The sequence below is a fragment of the Cornus florida genome, unplaced genomic scaffold (genome assembly GCF_030987335.1).
Source record: "Cornus florida cultivar Cherokee Brave unplaced genomic scaffold, ASM3098733v1 CherokeeBrave_3.0.0_Hap2_Chr10, whole genome shotgun sequence".
In the NCBI taxonomy this organism is placed as follows: domain Eukaryota; kingdom Viridiplantae; phylum Streptophyta; class Magnoliopsida; order Cornales; family Cornaceae; genus Cornus; species Cornus florida.
In genome coordinates, this window is record NW_026775580.1 from 50,809,846 (window position 1) to 50,815,944 (window position 6,099).

Genomic DNA, 6,099 nt, shown 5'->3' on the forward strand with positions numbered 1-6,099 from the left:
TTCCTTTCAACGTCATAAGGAGTGTGTTATAATGAGTAAAGATTGAATCTATGAATGAAAATACCTCAATCAATGTACCTATTATATCACTAGACCTTTTTAATGTATAAAGATTGAATCTTTGAAAGAAAATGAGAGTTTTGAGTTAAACTTATTCAAGTTCCCTTTGACGTCGCAAAGAGTGCTTTAATAAGTAAAGATTAAATATTTGAATAAAAATACCTCAATCAAGGTACTTATTATGTCGCTAGACCATTTTAATGTATAAAGACTGAATCTTTGAAAGAAAATGAAAGTTTTGAGTTAAACTTATAAGAGTTCCCTTTGACGTCATAAAGAGTGTCTTAATGAGTAAAGATTGAATGTTTAAATGAAAATAACTCAATCAAGGTACCTATTATGTCACTAGATCTTTTTAATGTATAAAGATTGAATCTTTAAAAGAAAATGAGAGTTTTGAGTTAAACTTATTTGAATTCCCTTCGACTTCACAAAGAGTGTTTTAATGAGTAAAGATTGAATCTTTGAATGAAAATACCTCAATCAAGGTACCTAATATGTCACTAGACCTTTTTAATGTACAAAGATTGAATCTTTGAAATAAAATGAGATTTTTGAGTTAAACTTATAAGAGTTCCCTTTGACGTCATAAAGAGTGTCTTAATAAGTAAAGATTGAATGTTTAAATGAAAATAACTCAATCAAGGTACCTATTATGTCACTAGACCTTTTTAATATATAAAGATTAAATCTTTGAAAGAAAATTAGAGTTTTGAGTTAAATTTATTTGAGTTCCCTAAGAAGTCGCGAAGAGTGTTTTAATGAGTAAAGATTGAATCTTTGAATGAAAATACCTCAATCAAGGTACCTATTGATAAGTGCTCAAATGTGACGCATTTTAGCATCTAAGTAAGGGTATTTTAGTCCATTCATCTATCATACTTTCATGTCTTAGATACTTATTTATGTTTTTGCCTATTTCAGGTCAATAAAGCTTAAACAGGCTAACAAGAGCCATTTAGCTTAATTTTGGAGCTAAAGAGCAAAGTTGGAAAGAAGCCAAGAAAATTGCACCAGAGGAGCTTCGATCGATCGAAGGGAATCTCGATCGATCGAAGAGGTCTACAATCGATTGAGATGAGGCAGTGCTAGCTCAGCCAATTGGATAAGGCCTGGAAGATATTTTGACGCCACGTAAATTTCGATCGATGGAAGCTAAGTGTTGGATCGATCGAGAATCTTCAATCGGTCGAACATGCTGCTAGCAGTAAGCTGTCTAATTCCCGAGCGCGCCAATTTCTGCCAAACTTGTGTAGGTTCGAATTTCCTCCAATCATAGACTGTATTTTTAACTTGGTCCTTACTCAAAGGAGTATGTAATTGATTTTATTGAACTATATTGTATGATATCATTACACAGAGATATTACCAATTATAGAAAAAAATATTCCTCTTTCTAGAACTATGGTTTTGGGAAGAAAATAAGGATGAAGATAATGATGCCAACCTCCAAGCTAACCTTTGAGGGTTGCATGCTTGGAAAGGGTTGAAAAATTACATACTTGAGGTAGTTTTCTCCCAATTCTTGTTTGCAATATTGGTGTCTCTTTTGTGAGAATGAGCTTAATGTTTATGGGTATCATTTCTAGAAACCCTCACGAGACTTCACTCGTCCACTAGTGGTAACCTAGGAGTTTAAAAGAATTGTTGCATGTGCTAAATGCAATCGCGCTCCCTACGAAAGTGGCGTTATCCATTTATTGCTTTCTAAGTTCATAGTTGTATAGTTGTTCATTTCATTCCTTTACCTTATAGTTCATTGCTAGGGACTAGCAATATTTAAGTTTGGGGGTGTGATGAGCGTTAAAAAGTGCGCATTTAAACCCCTTAAGCTTGAGTGTTCTAGGACCTTTATTTATCTTATTTCCCCGTTTTATTCTAATTTCATGTTATTGCCCTTTTCAGGTGCTTATCCCAAAAATAAGTCAATTCAGCCAAATAAGAGCATTAAAGGAGTTAACTCAAGCTTAATGAAAGAAAGGAGCAAAGTGGGAGCAAAATGAAGCAAAGTGTGAAAATTCAGCATGTTCGATCGATCTCAGCATTTCTTCGATCGATCGAAAGTTCATCGATCTAAACAATTCGAGATGGATCCAAGCCCTTGTCCTTATCCAAAAGAATCCAACAAGTTCGATCGATCCAACATTTCCCAGATCGATCGAAATGATTCGATCTTATCTACACCTACCACCCATCTACCACTTTTGACTTCTTCCCAAAAATATCTCAGAGATTTGTCTTTATTCAAAAAGGCACCGCCAAGGATGATCGATCTCTGCAGAATTCGATGGATCTCAGCCATATTCGATCGATCCCAACACAGTTCGATCGATCGAACTTCCTTAAGTCCGAAAAAAAAAAAAAAAAAAAAAAATTCTAGCTCATTAAAAGTTAGCTAATGGTGCAATCATTGGAGGGACCTTGGTGTACGAGCCTAGACCATTGGGTGACATTTTGACCTACCTATATAAGGATTGAGAGCCACTTTTAGAGCATAGATAGTTGTTATTGACAACTTGTAATTTTCTTATCTTGGAAAGGAGGCTAGAGATTAGAGAGAGCTTTTACACATTTTGGGAGTTCTTCCATTCTTCTAGGGTTTCTATCAAGAAGAAAGTCATTCCTACCGTGGAGATAGCCCTTGAGGGTTGGATGACTACTTCAATGAGTGGCTAGACATCTACTTGGGGCTAAAGTAGCCCCTAAGTTTGCTTCCTAGACTTAGTTCTTTGCATATTTATTGGGATTTATTTGTAACAATGTTTTGATCTTGAATTTATATATATATCTTTTGGTTTCTACTTGCTGTGTATCAATTAATGCTTTCAATTGATTATCTACTTCTAACCATTTTATGTATGCTAGAATGGATGATTCATGTGTTTCTCTCTAGATTTAATGGAATTTATGCATGTCTATGTGTATGGATGAAGTTAATCTAGAGATGGTCAAAATATAGAGCTTAATTGAACACTCTTGCAATTTATTTGATGGTTCATACTTGTTTCTTGATGGATTGTACCACAACTTTAGCTTACTTAGTTAAATTTCATGTCTTTAGTATACATGTAGTGTAGTTGCTTTAAATTCATAAATAGGTGGACAATCTACTCTTGTTCCTTAGTGTTCCATACTTATGAATGCATTAGGTATATGTTTCTAAATAGTTGTGTGTGTATAAATTGTAGTTTCATTGAATGGATTGTGGTCTAATTTGATAGGTTGTGCTTTTTATTAGAATTGGCTTGACAATCTATGCTTATTTTCCATCCATGCCTATTTTCAATTAATGTCACACACATACACACAAGTTACAAGTCAATTTCCTTATTAATATACAATTGCTAGTGTCTAGTGAAGTCAAGCTTAGTGGTGAGCTCTAGTACCCCAAGTCCTCCCCTCTATATCTTTCTCTACTTTATTAATCATTGAATTTTGTTTACTTCAATTTCATTTGCATAATAGCTTAATCAATCAATCCAACCAATCTTTGATCACTCGACCTACTAACCCTATACATTGTTTCCATTGCTAGTGCCTATAATCCCTTGGAACGATCCCTACTCACCCTAACTATATTTTTAGTTAGAGGTAGTAGTGACTTTTACAAATTTAAAACTTGGCCACATTGCACACTTACACTCTTAGTTCATAACATTTTGTAAACTTTGGTTCAACCAACGGCTACACACCACTAATACATAAGGGTCATTCTTGTACCACTTGCGAGAAAAATTAACATACTTAGTGTTAGCATCTGAATGTATTCCTATTCTCTCGTCATCAACATCCCACTAATCATACTTAAAAAGGTATACTTTCTTTCCTTCTATATAATTCAATTCTACAATATCTATCAGAACACCGTAGAAGTCAATTCTTTATTTTTATGTTCTCCTTTTACTACCACGCCACTATTCTGTGTCTTACGGTGCTTCTCACGCTCAGAGGTATGAAACCTAATACAATTAATGATACATCCCGTGTATCGTACCACACGCTGGTCAGGACCATTTTCTAATATATACAATTGCTCTGTAGCTTCAAGAGCTTTTTGTTGGTATAATTGTTTCATCTATAAATAAAATTGACAGCAAAATTTTTTAAATTCAATTAACTATATGAACTCCATTCATATAATATGTATTCACCATAAATATGAAAACTTACACGATTCTTAAACCATTGAGGAAATTCTTGTTAATGCCTCTACTCCACATTTGTGGTGTATATTCCTTGGATATGTTTTTTTTGTGTTCACTACATCGGGAAAAAAAAAATAGAAATATTAATAAAAATTTAATCCAAGTATACCATATAGCATGAGCATATATAATTTACTTACACTAAATAAGGCATTACATCCTCGCAATTGTTCAACACATACATTTGAGCCTTATACAGGTCCTTTAATGGCATCAATTCAAGGGTTGCCGCTCCCAGTGTGCGTACATTTTGCATGAAAACAAGTAACCCTATAGGCTTACTCCATTGACTACCATCACAATTGTGTTCCTCCCGATTCAATTTTGTTTCCACCCCTTTGAAATACATTGAGCAGAATATTAGACATTCTTTGTCAATATATGCCTCGGTAAGTGTCCCTTCTGGTCTTGCCTTATTTCGAACAGTTGTCTTTAGAGTATGTAAAAATCTGTTGCCATAAGTTATACAAAAGTATAAGGTCACCACAAACATAGACACAAAGAGTAACACAATTATAGGTATTATTATAAAATTATATGTAAATTATATATTACCTCTCTACGGGAAACATCCACCGAAACGCCACTGGTCCAGCAAGTATCGCCTCGCGAGGTAGGTGGACAACCAAGTGAACCATGACATCAAAAAATGCTAGAGGGAATATCCGTTCAAGCTTACATAATATAATAACAATCTCTTGTTCTATTTTCTCCAACTCAGATATTCGCAATGTCCTTGAACACAATTTGCTAAAAAAGTAATTCGACTCAGATAATGCTTCGCTAACATCTTTCTGAACAAATCCTTGTACAGCCACTGGGAGTAGCAGTTGTAGAAAAACGTGGCAATCATGGCTTTTCATTCCTGATATTTTACAATCTCCTACATTGACACATCGAAATATGTTTAAAGCGTATCCATCTAGGAACTTCACAATTTTCAACCATTGATAAAAGCACTTTTTGTCAGCTGCACGTAGTTGGTAGCATGCATGCGGCATTATGAATTTATCATCGTGCGAAATCAAATGTAATTCTTTCTTGATACCCATTTCCTTTAGATCCATCTGAGTTTTGACAGTGTCCTTTGTTTTCCCTTCTATATCCAATAATGTGCCAATGATATTATCGCAAACACTCTTCTCAATGTGCATCACATGTAAATTATGTCTCAATTTCAGTGTATGACAGTATGGTAGTTCAAAGAAAATACTTTTCTTTGTCCAATTAGGCTCATTTGGGGATCGTTTTCGCTTTTTATTATTTGGTCCCTTTCCAAATATCACATCACTAGCACTTGACAACTGTTCCAACAAGTCATCACCTGACAATTCACAAGATTTTGACCGAAGTTCTTGTTTGCCATCAAATTATTTCCTATTTCTTCGCCAACTATGATTCTACAATAGAAATCGACGATGACCCGGATAACAAATCTTCCTACCCTGCTTCAACATGTACGAACTTGTATCTTTATTGCAGGGTGGGCATGCCATATAGCCTTTGGTGCTCCAACCAGAAAACATTGAGTACGCTGGGAAGTCATTTATTGTCCATAACACCACTGCACGTAATCAAAAAACCTTTTTTTTTTAAGCATCAAATTTTTCAACACCTTCATTCCACAACTGTTTTAGTTCGTCAATTAAAGGTTGCAAGAAGACATCTATATCCTTTCCAGGAGACCTCGGCCCAGGAATAAGCATCGACATTATAAAAGCGACATCTTCCAAACACTTCCATTGTGGCAAATTGTAAATTCTCAAAATTACAGGCCACATGCTATAGGCATTAGACATGTCTCCAAATGGATTAAATCCATCAGTGGCCAACG